At 42.3% G+C, this 17,350-nt stretch overlaps 1 long non-coding RNA gene across 1 annotated transcript; it reads right to left on the bottom strand.

Annotated features, from left to right (window-relative positions):
- Nucleotides 1-253: 253 nt before the first annotated feature.
- LOC119733428 lies at nucleotides 254-11,161 on the bottom strand. The gene is made up of 2 exons (XR_005271826.1): nucleotides 11,122-11,161; nucleotides 254-2,151 (listed from the first exon to the last, which is right to left on the bottom strand). It is a non-coding gene; the product is annotated as an uncharacterized LOC119733428 (long non-coding RNA).
- Between the last annotated feature and the right edge of the window lie 6,189 nt (nucleotides 11,162-17,350).

The raw sequence follows: 17,350 nt of genomic DNA, 5'->3' as shown, positions 1-17,350 counted from the left end.
TTCAAACTTCATGCGTAAAACAAATTGAAATTTTGGAACAGCATGTACAGACCAACTTTAAGAAATTGGGCAGATAGTATGCTTTATCCAGGCACCTTCTTTTAAATAATATGATTTAACATTTGGATTGGATTACAATGTGTACCATAAAAGTTAGAAGAAGAGTGCCCGGGTGCAGATGGATTTTGTGTATGGACAACCGACTAGGGGAAAAATTATAATAGAATGAAATGAGTCAGACACACACAATGAATTCAGGTCACCTCAATACATAATTTTACATTAAAAGAACAATTATCGGTCAAATACACTTTTAAATACCCCGAGTCAAAGTTTAAACAAGCACAGAATGTGATATTTCAAAACCACAAAAACAAACTTTCAATAACAATTACAAAACAAAAAGTAATATACAGTCAAACCTTGTGGTACAGCAAAGGGTGATTGATTCGGTAATTATTTTTTCATTGAAATGTTACATGTAAGTTAAACTTTGCAGCTTTGGGGGGTTTTTTTAGGTGTGTTTTTTTTTCGGGTTGAGGCTCTAAATATAGCGGTTACATCATCACCAATAATGGGTTTTCGGCCAACATTAATCAACGAAATAACCAAAAACTACATGCATACAATCAGTATGGCATGGTCTCATTAGTTCATGAAGCAAATAGTTCAATAGCCATAAAGCCAACACAATGTAGCACAGGTAATGACTGTTATTCTAATTTCAGTTCTGATGATCTCTTGACATGGAGATGATTTCTAAAAAAAAAAAAAGGATCGATAAATACACACCCTGGATGGATGCACAGTGTTTTAGTCCAATTCATCATCTGGCTCCTCTGTTGAATCACCACATAGCTCTTCTCATCTGTCCAAGAAAATTAGACTGGCAGGGGTATCGCATCGTCAAAACTTGATGTGCTCGGTTTTCTAGATTTCCAGACTTCGTTCCAGTAGCCAAACTTTACTCCATAACATTATTCCAGTAACCAAAGGCAGATACGCATAATAACATGCTGTTCATAACATAACTGTGAAAGAATGCCTTGTCTCTAACACAAAATGCACAAAAACCTCCTTTCCATGAAACTCTTCAACGAGTGACTTTTCCCGTTTATAAGAGTTCGCTTATCAGCTTATAATTGTACAAATTACTTTCAAACTCTTTTTTAATTTGATTACTTTTCAACCCGTAATCCACACAAAAAAGGGCAACAAACATGATTTGGGGTCACACATACGTCTGTACAGAAAAAGAAAAACAACTCAATTTTTGGAAAATAAACTTGAAAACGTTCAGGGAAAGGAAGTTTAAGCCTGGAAGATGTGCAAAGCCATTGTTGTGATCTCCATTTTATTAACATTAAATGTTTCATTTAATTCATTAACAAAAAGTATAATCATGACAACAAAATACCTGAAACCAATGACACTAAATACCAGTATGTATTTGTTGTGGTTATGGTTGCAGTGTTGTATATCCAGCAGGGAGGAGGAAAATGCCACCATGATTTTTATATGTTTCAAAATGAACCTCATAGTATCCTAATACCTTCATGCTTTGAAACACTTTAACAAGAAAAACAAATGCCACTTTTCAAGCCAAAAAAAAATTTAAAAATGGTGCTCCCTCGACCAAAAACTGGATATACCATTGTTCAGTTGTCCATACGAAGCTTAGCAGGGATGTAAGTGCAATCATCTCTTTGACTGACATTTCAATTACAAAATGTAGTTTAAACAAAGAAGGAAATCAGACAATCACATGAGCACTTACATCCCTTTCTGGGGGGTTAGGACGGAACAGGGATTCCGAATCCAGGCATGGTTGTACACTTAGAATTAGTCATAAAAACCGTAGTTTTAAATTTGTTCAATTACTTTTAGAAACTACATAACAACAATAAATCAGTCAAATTATTGTTATTATTCCCGATACTAAGTTTACCGCCCAATGTAGAACCATGCCTGTTTCAATCAAACAACTATCACTCCATCAACTCTATTCCCTCTCTCTCTTTACAATACCTTGGCATGCCTTGCTGATCAAGGGTTCTTCAGTCATGGAAAGCACCATTCAAGGATCCCGCTTGGGATGGGTCTGTGGGCAAGTGGCTTTGGTGAGACAGCAAGTTCAACACAACATGTGTTCTGTTTGGGAAAAGAGGAATACAAAAATAATTCAGCAATAAGTACAGACGCAATAGAAATAAAGCAAATAAATTTTAAATCAAAGGTCAGAAAAAAAAACATATCGATAAAAAATATTTTACAGTTTGGATCAAAAATTGGGCTGAAACAACAGTTTCAAAACAAGGTATCAACTTCAAAAACAATTGTCTCAAAATGCAGTGTTCGCACAGCGTGGGCAGATTACTGTTGCTTTCTCCATGCTCTTTGACCAATTCCATTATTTCTCAACAAATCTATACTTTATGCCAAGAATTCCATTTATTATGTTTTGGATGTCTGCACCAATCTGTACAAGGGGTTGTTATTGTAGTAACATGAGAGGGCATGCCTACTGGATTATCTTTGTTTGAGCAGGGACTAGGGGAGGGGAGATGATCCCCAAGACATTTAAGTGAGTACACAGGACCGAATATGTATGTTGATGGTAGACTGTGGGCCAAGTTGGACAATCCTTCCATTTCTTTTTGAAAATCAGACACAACTATTAAGGGAATAAATGTGTGCTCCGGAGGTTTTTATCACTCTGTTTATTAGACCGCTTAGAGTCTGGGTGCTGAAGAGGCGAGGGTAATTATCAGCACCCATGCAGAAGCGGTCTTAAACTGAGTGATAAATACCGACTGAGCACATATTTATTCCCATACATAAATACCTTTTCGGTAAAAAATATCAAATCATTTGTTCAAAAAATCCCGATTTCGTTCAACAATGCTTTTTGAAACATCCGTCTAGCAAAATAATGGAGTGTTCAGCTGGCAAGTAAGATGTAAACAACCCTTTTATAGAGATTGACGGCGCGTAGCATGTTCTGCGCAATGTCGCGCAAAACGCACCTGGGGCATTGCGTTTTGAATTTAAAACTATAAAATTCTGACACGCTGGTAGTATAGCGCATGCCTACGTGAGGATTGTGAACATTCAACCAATGAAACGGTAAGAGGCACATATTTTTAGGAGTCTACATTTTATTGTGACACTGGTGAAGTGTTTAAGACCAGCTAGACATGTCTTAATCATCCGTTTAAGACTGGCCACGTGACGGGCTCTCGACCAACAGGAATAGCTAAACTGTCTGAGGTATTTATGAAAATAATAATAATCACAACGGAAATTTATACCGCGCTAGTATCCGCCATAAATTACGCTCATGGCGCAAACAAAAATTATATCAAATCAGAAATAACAAAACAATTAAATCAGAAACGAAGAAACGAAGAAAAAGCCATTTGACCGGACGATGGTCGATAAATGATGTAAACGTCAAGGCTGGTACTATTGGAGGTCATGGTGGCAAAACCTCAAAACTCAGGTAATCAAAAGACGTGTTGACTGAAATGTCCAGTGCCTTCCTAAAAGTACGCCAACTCCTCCTCCTTGCTTGCATGCTCTGGGTTTGTGTTTGAATTCATAACCACAAGGAGTTAAGTCAGCTATGGTTGCTTCATCGGATTCAGCTAACCAGGTTTCGCAAACCCCAAATGTCAAAATTGTTTTATATGACAAAGACCTGAAAAACTGTGGATTTGTTGCGAAGAGATCGTGCGTTAAGCATGCAAAAACTAACGTGATCGTCAAGGTTGGGGATGATAACTTTGACTAAGTTCTGATGAATAGGGTGGGATCTTGGGGGTTCATCTACAAAAGCAGGGTGATAACTTTCAGTAGGGTGAGGACGGCCAATATCACACGTATTGGAAGGCCATGTTTGCTTTTCCTACGAATACCACCCTTGTAAGCACGTCAAGTACGACGGCGAGGTGATGTAGATTTAGTGTTGTGTGTTATGCAGGGTTTCCTGAGAAGTTTAAGATTTGAGATTTCATGGCACACCAACCTGGATAGTTTGCAACTTTGGGAAGACAAGTCAGGGTTTAGACTGAGGAGAAAAGTCCGATCATAGGAATGTGACATGTTGGTCATCGATGCCGGGCCAGAAGAGGCCATTCTTATACCTAGGTGGTGACAATAGGATTATCCCTGCAACACCAGCTGAAGATTCACTCAGTTTGTTTTGTAGAGCAGCTGAACTCGATTGTCCATCTTGATGAGCCTGTATGAGATGAATGTCATGTCTTGTCCAGGACGAGTCAAACGGATAGTCAATAATAAAGGACGGTTGGTGGCATGGCGTTTACGTAACAGTTCCATACCTCAGGGAATGGCATGATGAAAAATTGCAAAGTTGTGCAAAATATGCTCCAAATCACAATGATCACAAGAGAATCAGCCTGTACCATGATGATCACTGAGTCTCCAACATTCACATGATAACAAAAATGATAAATAAATGTAACAGAAACATAAAGAAATGTAAAAAAAAAAAAGAGCAAAATGTGGAGCTGCCAGACACTAGCACTACGCACGTAATGGTCTGAGAAGTCACAAAGGATTCATGTGGGTATTCCAGATATAATGCTGTCATCTGCGCATGTACAAGGGGCATGGAGTTTGGACCAGGAAATCTTTAGTCCAGATAATGTTCCCTGCCAAATACCACCTTTCTGTTAACCTGGCTCTGACAGCACAGGCCCAATTTTGACGTGTTGAGTTCTATCCACCAGGAACGCAGTCATCCAGTGTACTGATCCAGGCCGATGTTTGTGAGTTTCTAAATGAGGATATGATGATCAATATGGTCGAATGCCTTTGAATAAACAAGCAGCAAGATCCGTACGAATTAACCAGGTTTGTCAGTCGCCTCGTACCATCGATGCACCATTTCCACAAGAGTGTCTGTAGCGCCAGTTCTAGATATACATCCAAATTGGTCAGGGTCTATTTTCTCCTTGAACTGCGCGGTCATCCATTTGAGTATGATGGATTCAAAAACTTTAGCAGCGATGGGAGTCAGTGAGATTGGTCTGAAATCCCTCTCTACTGACCTAGGTGGGTGTGACTTTGGCACAGGAACGACGTCTGCAGTTTTCCAAATGGTGGGAACTACTCCTTCTTCAACAGAACTATTAAAGATGACAGTTAGCGGAGCAGCTAAGAAGTCTGAGATGTCACGAAGGATCCATGCGGGTATTCCATCTGATCCTGTAGTTTTGTTGACTTTGATGTTATCCTAAGCTTTTTTCGTTGTACAGACGCTACATTCCAAGTAGGGAAGATCACTGCTAACAGAGACAAAAAAGTAATTGATGTTGTCCGCAAGTGCTTGAAGATCACCATTTGTCATTGTGTTAGCTATGCCCTGTAGACTGTTCTCTCTGCCTGATGACGCACCCATGAGCATCTTCACTGATATTTTTCCACCAGTCTTTAGTAGAGCAGTTCTCCAACGATGCGATCTTGACTGATAGAAGTTGTGTTGGAGGTGTAAGTTGGAGCGATTGACTTAGTAACGAAGCTTTCTTGCAACCTCAATGTTACCTGCCATTGCTCTCTGGCATCTCTGTACCAATTTCCCAAACAAATCGGTGACCCATGGTTTATCGTTGGTATGCTGGGTCACTGTCTTAGTCGGAAAACATGACGCCATTAATGAGTTCATGGTTCTCTGGTAAATGGAACTCCTGTCCTGGCAGCTTTCCGAGTGATACAACTCCTCCCATTCGATCTCAGATAATGCTGACGCAAAGAGGGCTTTCTCTCGCAAACCCATACATCTAGTGGTGACCTTCACTTTGTGTCCAGAGACGGGGCATTTGATGGTGAGAATAATACAATATTATGGTCTGATGTCCCAAGTTTGGAAATCACGATCGGCTTATCATAAACTAATGTGCGTGGGAAAAATGGGGCATTATCATCTTTTTCTTCCACCAACTGTCAGTGAAATATATCACTTATGCTCTCCTCGCCATCCTCAAGATTACCATTGTGATTTTTAAAGCATTGCATTTTGTATGAATAAATCTTAAACCTCTGAAAATCGCACAAGTTTGATTTCATCCACTGTGGCTACCCGTCCCGTCCCGCACTGTGATACCATTGCATATGCTAGCTATGCACCACGCACCACAGACTGTCTGTGTGATGCAGTGATTTTTCCGCGTCACAGGTCAATGTTTTAACCTTCTATCCAACCGGAAAAGGCTCTGATCAGCATTGGCCTAGGTGTTTCTACGGTAGTTTACGATTGGTAAAAGAGATTAAAATGCTCGTGACGATTTTTACAGGCCCTTTTCATCAACTTTTTAAATGAATTTTCTTCAAAGATATAGTTTAAATATAATAACATATTGTTGACAATTGAACAAAAATTGCAAGTTTTGTTGAAAAAGTATTAAAAAAAAGGTTTTCCGATAAATATGTCGATCACTTGACACATCTTTGGAAATAAGCATGTGATAAGAAGGTTGTCACCCATTCTTGGATCCCCAAATTGTAAATCATCTTATTACAAATTAGAACACATGGGGGAGGGGCAGATTCACAGAAATTTCCAAAAATGAGTCACATGGTACATCTTTGGAAATCGGATCTTCTTTTGTTTTCTTCAAATTGACAGTTACGCCAGAAGGGTGTCAACCATTCTTGGTTTCCCTAATTACAAACTTAGTACAAATTAGAACGCATTGGAAAGGGGGGGGGGGGGCGGGCGGATTCAAAGAAATTTCCAAAATGTGTCACATGTCACATCTTTGGAAATTGACATGTGAGAAGGTTGTCACCCATTTTTGGATCCCCCAATGGACCGATCCAGTAAGCCCCTCCCACTGTGCACGTGGGCAAAGTAACACATGCTCTTCTCCAATGCCACGCTGCTTTTTCCTTCCGCGCGTACTTTCATACCCGCGTGCATGCATGTCGGACTTAGTGCACGCACGTCGGACATAAATCATGGCTGGGATTGGTCAGAATACCATGGGGCGTTGCTTACTGGATCGATCGGTCCATTGCAAACCAACCTACAGTAAACTCTGGCTAAGACAGTACTCTCGGGACCAGAGAATTTGTGATGGCTTACGCGAATGTCGGCTTCTGCTGCAAGACGTCATTTTGCCAACTTACACAAATACACAAATTGAATCACGGAGTGAAAAGAATAGATTGAATTAGGGCCTATGAGCATCTGTATCTGGATCATGGAGAAATTTCCAAATTTGTCACATGACAAATCTTTGGAAATTGGTTGTCACCCATTCTTGGATCCCCCGATTGTAAACCAACCTATTACAAATTAGAACATATGGGGGAGGACAGATTCACAGAAATTTCCAAAAATGTGTCACATGACACATCTTTGGAACACACATGAATCATCTTAGCCTTGGTCAATGCTCTCGTCGTTATTCGTCCCGTACGTGGTCAATCGTCGGCATATATCCTCACGCGCTATGCACATGCATGTAAAAATACAGCGCGAACAGCGACCTCATGTGGCCACTATTTTTTTATGCAAATCAGTTGGGGACAATCTCGAGCCTTGGTTCAATCGTCGGCAAAAGCTTATGTTTTTCTTTGTTTTGCGCTGGATTTCTAGCGCACGACCTCGTATGCGAATACAGATAAGTGTAGGCGGGGCTAATATGTGGAGTGTCCAATCACACTTTGGTAAATCCGGACGTCATCAAATTATTTGCAGCTATTCGCCTTTTGCGGACATGACAGGAACCACAGTTTTTGTGCATTGGTGCCTTGTGCAGAGACACACAACGTGTACGTGTATGGATTATGTACGGTGCCACGTTTCACTATGCAAGTTTCCACGCAACGATCGACCAATAAGAAAACGACATTTAAGGTCAGCTAAGGGTATTAACATCATGAGCACCACCCCCAAGACCTCACATGGACGATTGCACCAAGGCTCGGGATCGTCCCCAACTGATTTGCATATAAAAATAGTGGCCACGTGAGGCCGCAGTTCGCGCTGTATTTTTACATGCATGTGCATTGCACGTGAGGATATATGCCGACGATTGACTGCGTACGGGACAAATAACGACGAGAGCATTGACCAAGGCTAGAATCATCTATGGCAATTAACAGCATGCAAGGTTTTTACCCATTCATGGATTCCCCAAATTGCAAACCAAGTACAAATTAGAAGCATGGAGGATGGGCCAATTCAAAGAAATTTTCAAAAATGTGTTACTTGACATGCGAGAAGGCATGCGAGAAGGTTGTTCTCCGTTTGTGGATCGTAACAACGCATCAGGGAATTTACAAAAAAAATCCAAAAATGTGTCACATAACAAATCTTGGAAATGATCTTCTTTTCTTCAAATTGACAGCATGCCAGAAGGTTGTCAACCATTCTTGAATTACATTGTAAGTACAAATTAGAACACATAAGGGAGTGGGAGGATTCACAGAAATTTCCAAAAATGTGTCACTTGACGGTAGAAATTGACATTATGCGAGTTTGTCACCGGTTCATGGATCCCCCAATTGCAAACCAAGTACAAATCAGAATGCATGGGGGAGAGGCGGATTCACAGACATTTCTAAAAATGTGTCACTTGACCCACGTCTGGAAACTGATAGCATGCAAGAAGGTTGTCACTCATTTGTGAATCCCCCAAATGCAAACCAAGTACAAATTAGAGCACATGGGGGATTTACAGAAATTTCAAAAAATGGGTTGCTTGACACGTCTTGGGGGGGGGGGGGGAAATTAGAACACATGGGGGGGGGGGGCAGATAGACAGCAATTTCCATAAATGTGCTTCTTGACACATGTTTGGAAATTAATTGACATCATGCGAGGTTGTCACTCATCCGTAGATCCCTAAATTGCAAACCAATTACAAATTATAATGCATGGGGGAGGGGCGGATTCACAGAAATTTCTAAAAATGTGTCACTTGACAAACGTTTGGAAATTGACAACATGTGAGGTTGTCACCCATTTAAGGTCTCATTCAAATGATGTTCAAATACAGACCAGCGGCATGCATCGGCATTTGAACATCCAATTGCATAACGCGCATCGGCCGCGTCGAAATTCGAACATATTTCAAGCAACAAGCGCATTTTCAACACTGCGCAACGCATGAAATATTGCGTAAAATACGCACTCCTACAGATTTGGAAGTCATTGAGCAAGCCCTATTGCAAACCCAAGTACAAATGCATGGGGGGGATCGACCGATTCACAGAAATTTCAAAAAATGTGTCACGTAACAAATCTTTGGAAATGATCTTCTTTTTTTGTTTTCTAATTGACAGCATGGCAGAAGGTTTTCAACCATTTGTGAATTAAGTACAAATTAGAAGGCATTGTGGACGGGTGCAGACATTTTTTGTTTCACTGCTAGGAAAAGGTGCTTAAATAAACACTTCCAGTTACATTATTACATTGTTGTCAAACAAGAATATCAGAGTTTTCAAACTGGCTTCAAATTTACGGTATGATGTGATTAGGGTAATGAATAAACAGGAACAGACATTTTTTGACAAATGTCCAGTCCGTTCAACAGCCACACAGTAGCCACAGCTGTTTGACAATACCAGCCACTTGCAGACAATACTTTATAAGGTCAATACAACAATCAACAGCAACTCAGTAGCCACAGCTGTTTGACAATAACAGCCACTTGCAAACAAAACTTTATCAGGTCAATACAACAATCAACAGCTACACAGTATAGCCACAGCTCTTTGGCAATGCCAGCCACTTGCAGACAATACTTTATAAGGTCAATACAACAATCAACGGCCACACAGTAGCCACAGCTGTTTGACAATGCCTGCCAATTTCAGACAATACCTTATCAGGTCAATTCAACAATCAACAGCCACACAGTACCACAGCTGTTTGACATTACCAGCCACTTGCAGACAATACTTTATAAGGTCAATACAACAATCAACAGCCACACAGAAGCCACAGCTGTTTGACAATGCCTGCCACTTGCAGACAATACTTTATCAAGTCAATACAACACTCAACAGCCACACAGTAGCCACAGCTGTTTGACAATGCCTGCCACTTGCAGACAATACTTTATCAGGTCAATACAACACTCAGCAGCCACACAGTAGCCACTAGCTGTTTGACAATGCCTGCCACTTGCAGACAATACTTTATCAGGTCAATACAACACTCAACAGCCACACAGTAGCCACAGCTGTTTGACAATGCCTGCCACTTGCAGACAATACTTTATCAGGTCAATACAACAATCAACAGCCACACAGTAGCCACAGCTGTTTGATAATACAAGGACTGTCAAGTCAAACACAGTCAACAGCAATTTAGCACCCACAGATGTTTTGACAGGGATCATGTTTCAAACAGTCTATACCAGCAACTTACTGACTATGACAGTACTTTAACGACACAATCAATAACAGTCAGCCAATATTCATTATCACAGTTGGTCAAGTCATTCTCATGGCCAGTTACTTAGGCAGTCAAAACGGGTCAATAATGTAGTTCTATGCATAGAATTCCATCTGGTCAAAAAACGGTCACCTGACTGATTTGGACCCGAGTAACAGCATGGCTGAGTATGCATGTTTGCATCAGAGGGTTCTAATGGGTCAATTACATAAGTTTATGGATATTGCATATAAAGGTAAAAGATGAGCTAGTATTTGTTCTCTTTTTTTCACTGCTAGAAAAAAGGTGTTAAGGACAAATTCAGTTTCTAATAGGCACTTCCAGTTTACATTATTAAGCCATTTTACATTGTTGTCAAACGAGAATATCAGTTTTCAAAATGGGTTCAAATTTATGATGTGATTAGGGTAATGTATAAACAGGGAGAGAATCCTCATTATAAAATATCAAATAATTCTTCACAATGACTCTGAGTTTTCTAGGTTTTGACTGGGTTATCATTATTAAGAAATATCTGAAAGGTAGAGCAACAGGTGGGAGGGAGGAAAGAAATGTTCGAATTAACCCCACAAAGCAGTGCCTCACTACCAGCACTCTTTATTTGTGGGAGAACATACAAGAGCGCCAGATCACCCATTTTGATTACTTGTTTCTGCTTATTATTTAGGTACATGTAACTAAAAACTAACCTCAAGATCAGTAATGGGTAGCCCAGTAAGCAGGTCATCCGTTCATCCGTCGGTCCTCCTCCCTGCTTCCGGTTCCTCGGGTTTCTGTTTGATGAGGCTGTCGGAACCCTGACAATGTCTTGAGGCAGGCTCAACCTCATCTCAGTAGAGCAATTCCCTCATCAGTCAGTGGTCCTCACTTTGCTGAAAGGATTCAAATAACGAAAGGAAACATTTGAATTATTGAGCTGTATTCGTGCCAGGGCTCGAAAGGGGAAAGAAAACATTGAATTAACCCCACAAAGCAAAGCCCTGCTACCAGAACTCATTTGTGGATAAACATAATAACAGAGTCAGATCGCCCTATAGGCCTATACACAGCCTAAAAGCAGAACAGGAAGGGGACAGACCTCATTTATCCCAGGACAAACCAATAACACCAGTAAATAAAGATGTGCTTCAAACCATGTTACAAGGCTATGATGGCATTAAGTACAAATGTTTAATTCATGGTTTTACAATTGGTTTTTAGGTTTTACAGGCAATCAAAAATTTAGGACATCAACAAATTTAAAATGTGCTCTTCAAAACCCAAAAGTGGTTTCTGAAAAACTAGGTTTAGAACTTAGACAAGGTAGGCTCGCAGGGCGGTTCCAAGACTTGCCACTTGATAATTTTGGCGTTGCACAATCTGCTAGGGTTTTCATGGGATAATTTCAACATCTCATCATCAGGGTGTGCATGATTTGGTCGGATTTCAAACACTGAGTAATAAGTTGGGTATTCCCCTTGCACCAGAAAAAACTGAAGGACCTACAACCTGGCTAACATTTGGCAGGATTGAACAAGATACAATACGGTAGCAATGGCCGCACGGTTACCGCCGGACTAATTACAAAAAGCCATCGTTAAAATTATCAGAATCTATTATAAACACCATTTCAAAATGCCATTTCCAAGACGTACACAATCACTTTTGAATGAAATTTTCGAAATAAAAATTCAGAATTTGAGGATGAGTTTAACGCAAACTTTGAAATTTGAACTTTTGAACTTTGGAAATTTCTTCATATACAGGTCTCTTTTTGTTTCTAAAATAAAACTCACCACAACAATTCCAAAGACCATTCACGGTCGTGGTCACAAGGCCGCGGGTTGACGGCTCTGGTCAAGTCTGTAGCTCGGCACCTCGGGTCAAGGCATGGTTGATGACTCAGGCCAGTCCGTAGGACGACACCCCGGCACAAGGCCGTGGGCCGCCACCTCCACGGAGCATGGCCGTTGGCTAAAGACTCAGGCCAATTCCGTTGGTCCGCACCATTGGGTCAAGGCCTTGGGGTCATCAACTTGGGTCAAGTGTTCAAGTGTTCAAGTTGCACAAGGCCGCGGGTTGATGGCTCTGGTCAAGTCCGTAGCTTGGCACCTCGGGTCAAGGCATGGTCGATGACTCGGGCCAGTCCGTAGGACGACACCCCGGCACAAGGCCGTGGGCCGCCACCTCCACAGAGCATGGCCGTTGGCTAAAGACTCAGGCCAATTCCGTGGGTCCGCACCATTGGGTCAAGGCCTTGGGGACATCAACTCGGGTCAAGTGTTCAAGTTGCACAAGGCCGCGGGTTGACGGCTCTGGTCAAGTCCGTAGCTTGGCACCTCGGGTCAAGGCATGGTCGATGACTCGGGCCAGTCCGTGTGACGACAACCGTCAACCGCCACTTACTCGGAGCATGGCCGTGGGCCAAAGACTCAGGCCAATTCCGTGGGTCCGCACCATTGGGTCAAGGCCTTGGGGTCGTCAACTCTGGTCAAGTGTTCAAGTGTTCAATCCAATCGAGATCCAGGCCTTAGAGTCTGCTGAAAACACTGCTAATATCAACCTCTCAAGAAGTGTAGTCACGGTGGAGTCCATTCATGAGGTGGGATGACGTTCCACACGGTAAATAAAGTTGTTCACTGTTGAAGAGTGAGAAAAAGATCCATTAATGGGGGGTGGTGTGGATTCAGAACATGTTTGAGTTAAAAGAAGACCGGAACGAATAAAATTCATCTGGAACACAATTTAAGTCAGTTAACGGTTGCGATGCATATGAACAGGATGCATCAAGAATATCGTCATTCGAAAAACGATGGGCTAATATGTAAAGGTTAGGATCTTCAAAAATGTCAAAGTGGCCCATCTTTAGGGGTCAGGGTCCGCAATAAGCGGTATCGCATCGCAATTTGCGACACATTCGAGGCCGACTGCGACGCAATTTTTAAAGTGCATCGCAAAACTGCTATATAACATTTTGATCATGAAAAGTTGACACAAAGTGTACTTGCCACCAAATTTCGGTCCACTGAATTCCACAACTATCGGACATGGTAAACATCCATCATGTTTTGATTTAGTTAAGCTTAAATACTGAAAAAGAACATCAATTTTGTTCAGCTGTATAAAATCTGTACGTGTTTAGTTTGTAAACAGGCGGCGCGTACGAGACCACGTGATAAACGCAGCTAATAATTTGGAATCGCACTTATTATCCGGACATAAGGAATGCCCGGAGCGTCAGTGCGATACCAAATTATCCGCAGCATGTATCACGTGGTAAATCACGTGCATGATCGGAGGAGGTTGCAGGACGTACGTCGAGATTTTACCTCGTACTTTGAATCTGCTGCGACTGTGCGAGGAATAATTTATGGATTTATAAAAGAAATAACACGTTTGTACACTATCTGGTCAAGTATTCAACAAACTTTATTCTTATTCTTACTCACTCCCCCTCCTCCCCCCCCCCCCCCCCCCACAGAAGTGTGGTTGGGGTCTACGAACGAATACTTACCTGTAGAGCAATACTACTTATGCATATTCCCCCTACCAGCAGGTATTTTCCGCTAAGAGTTATATACAATAGCGCCCTCCGGCGCCCTACCCATAATACCCCGCGGCATGCGTGCCTCGTGAGCGTCCTCTTTTCTCGAGCGCTAAGTCGGAATACAATAAAGTACCCAAGGCATCGAGAAGAGTGGGGTAGGGGGAAGGGATGCTCTACAGGTAAGTATTCGTTCGTAGACCCCAACCACACTTCTGTGGGGGGGGGGGGGGAGTCTACTTCACTCTACTTACCTGTAGAGCAATACTACTTATGCATAGACTAGCACCGTCAAGGAGGTGGGTCATGCGAGATGCTATTGTGTTTTCACAGGGGCACGTAACAATACGCGTAAACCCTGGATGGGCCCGTCGCTCCACATGTGGGTGGACAAGGCAGCCCAAAAAGGTCGGCATGATAAAGACATTAGTCATAATGGTAGCCTCATCATGCCAACAGAGATGTGATCCCTGATTTTGGGAATCACACGTAATGAACTACAGCCCACCGATACCTACACATAAGAGTTTGGTGGGGTACACAAAATAAAAATTATCATGAAAGGCAAAACATCATGACATGGTACATATAGACACTACAATATGCACATGTACATGTACAGAGCTCAATAAAGAATCAGAGTTAGGAGACACCAATGCTGCATGGTGGGGCTCAGTCAGTCGCCCTCAACACTGTTCTCCCATGCTCTGCCTTTTATTTTGTGCATGCGGACCAATCACACGGATTCTGCCGTTGATATGCCCGTGGTTTCATGGATGACCCTAGCAAACCTTCAGGCAATCTTGTCATGAAAGCCTGCAGGTATGGTGGGGTCACCATGCTAAATACATGTCATGAAAGGCCTGCCTGTATGGCAGGGTCGTTATGACAAAAAAAAACATGTCAAGAGAAGCCTGCTTGTATGGCAGGGTTGTCATAACAAATATGTGTCGCGAGAAGCCTGTTGGTATGGCAGGGTTGTCGTGACAAATACATTTGTAACTGCAAGTGACCGATTCAAAGCGTCCCAGTGCAGCTAATGTACGACGTTAAAGTCATGATTGGCACCAAAAATTCTCCGTCTGGACAAGAATGATTTGATGCCCGGAACAAAGACGTCCGGAGGCACAGAGGGCTCCGACAGTCCTTAGTATAAATCCCTCCTTAGGGAGCAGACATCAAGTCATGATCAGCACCAAAATTCGCTGTCTGAAAACGGACAAGAATCATTTGATGCCCAGAACAAAGACATCCGGAAGCAAAGAGGACTCCGACCGTCTAAGCTAAAAAAAAAAAAAAAAAAAAAAAAACTTCCTTAGGGATCAGACGCCAAAGTCATGAGCGGCACCAACATTTTCCATCTGGAATGGACAATGATTTGATGCCTAGAACAAAGATGTCCGGAGGTAAAGAGGACTCCGATATTCTTAGTTAAAAAACCTTCCTTAGGGATCAGACGCCAAAGTCATGAGTGGCACCAACATTTTCCATCTGGAATGGACAATGATTTGATGCCTAGAACAAAGATGTCCGGAGGTAAAGAGGACTCCGACATTCTTAGTTAAAAAACAAAAATCCTCCCGTAGGAATCGGATGGGCACACTCGGTTCCCATCAGATGTGGTCTGCCTCTATTATACAGAAAACAGTTCTTTACTACATGTATACCAAGAAGTAACAACTGCTTACAAAAAAAAGGCAACCGTAGGAACCAATGAAACAGATGTGAAATTGTTCACTGGTTCACAGAACTCTAAAGATCTCTATAACACCTTTGGATAAGGTGTTGAAGAGATCCTGCAATTCAGGGGTGTTAAAACATCCCCTTAAGTTAACTGACACGGACGTTCAACTGACTAACATTAAGTAATCAACCGTCATGTTAGAAGTCCCTCAAGTGCAGGCTGTAAAAGCCATAGCTTGTTTGAGAAAGGTCTGATGTGAACAGGAGAGCATTACAGCATCCAGTACATCTGGAGAAATTCCTGCGGAGCTGGGTGAAGGAAACCCAAGCTGTGCTGGAACAGAATATTGTTCTGCTCGGAAGAACATTTGTACCTCCAACTGGTGAACCAAGGGAATGGTTATAGCCCTGGAAAACCAATCAATGGGGTCAACATGGAGTTAAGAAGAGGACCTCGTCGTCCTTCTGCTCCAGTTGATTAAGTACCCGAGGGTTAAGAGGAAGACAACAGGAAGGTGTATATAAGTAGCCTGTCCGTCTTCATCACCATCGTATTCGTGTGTCATGTGTAAGGGTCAGAAATCCTCAGGCATTAGCCTGGAAATCTGTGACAAGTTCATGAAACAAGTCAGATTGACATGTGGTTAGTTGTCCTTACTTGGGAGGAGGACCGTCGAAAGCAAGAAGCTATGAGGAAAAAACCCCAATGGGGTATTTCTCAAGTGAGTGTACACAGGTGTGCAGGCTGCCTGCCCACCTGGTCGTCGATGTAAACTACAACTGTGTCAAAGTCACATCGAACCAGGATCATCTGGCACAACACCGAATATAGAAGTAACATCGCAGTTTCTCCGAGACTGCCAGCATCTCAAGTATGTTAATGGAACTTGAATGATGCTCACACAGGGCCTCACCAATCCGCCACTAGATGCGTGTGGTGGGCAGTTAACTGGCAGGGTAACATGTCCGCCATGACAGTTAATGAATTAGGCTGCAATCTGTGAGAGGCCCACCCTTGTGAGGTTGGCAACGCCGAACCACAGGAGGTACTGCACAAGTCAGGTCATGGCCTGCTCTGAATGCAGTGAGGACTGGGCCGATACAAGCAAATAGGTGAATGCCACCACTCTCTGTTTCCACGGCCCAGTCATATCGCCTTTACTATCTGAGCAGAAGCCAGGAGTGAGGCGGAAAAAAGGCTGGATGGAGCCACCATGAAGTTGCAGCGAGAATCTTGGTTTGAAAACCGCGAAATTCTCAGTGCTCTGGCCTGAAAATGAGTTGCAGGGCTCATTCCCCATGCTGATGTGTTAGACAGTCGACTAAATCTAATCAACATCTTTTGATGTCAGCCTCAAAATCTCTCTGACGAGCTCCTACGAGACAGATGGGTGGAGGTCGTCATGAGTCAGGTAGGTCACTTATGGAAATCATCAAAACAACTGAAGCCGAATCGAAATCGTTGTTACATTATCCTATGTGGCATGGCATACAGAAAATGTTGCTAGCACAGCCACACAAAATCATCTGGCAAACTTCAAGAGGTATGCAGTTGAGAAAACAAACAACTGTTTGTTCTTCACCTGCGCTGGCCCACATGTAGTCAACATCGACCAATATGGATGTAAACATCGATATCCACAGCAAAAGGAAAGATCTTTGTCCGTTAAAAACTTAAAAGATTGGACTCGAATCTTTGGCGGACGCCCTTT

The sequence above is a fragment of the Patiria miniata genome, unplaced genomic scaffold, assembly GCF_015706575.1.
Source record: "Patiria miniata isolate m_02_andy unplaced genomic scaffold, ASM1570657v1 HiC_scaffold_25, whole genome shotgun sequence".
Classification (NCBI taxonomy): Eukaryota; Metazoa; Echinodermata; class Asteroidea; order Valvatida; family Asterinidae; genus Patiria; species Patiria miniata.
This window is presented reverse-complemented; position numbering and strand designations above follow the sequence as displayed.